This window comes from Apis dorsata, unplaced genomic scaffold (genome assembly GCF_000469605.1).
Source record: "Apis dorsata unplaced genomic scaffold, Apis dorsata 1.3 scaffold_58, whole genome shotgun sequence".
NCBI lineage: Eukaryota > Metazoa > Arthropoda > Insecta > Hymenoptera > Apidae > Apis > Apis dorsata.
This window is the reverse complement of record NW_006263358.1, coordinates 1233503-1233798: the sequence shown is the minus strand read 5'-3', so window position 1 is coordinate 1233798 and position 296 is coordinate 1233503.

Below are 296 nucleotides of genomic sequence, written 5' to 3'. Positions count from 1 at the left end.
AGAGAAAAAAAAAAAAAAAAGAAGAAGAAGATCACAAGAAAATATAGTTGAATATATATATTATATATATTATTAATCACGTTATACTTGGGACTCTCGAGTAATGTTTATCGAAGAAAATGTTACGTCGTTGTGCGGAGCCGTGCCTGTGTATCGTAGCCCGCCATGTTCCACGAGAAAGCAGCGGTTCAACGTTACGTTACGAGTAAAACGTTCTATAAATAACTGTAAATAAGTTGAAACACGAGAAAGTATGAAACGCAATGTCGGGCGGAAAGGAGGAGGAGGAGGAGGAG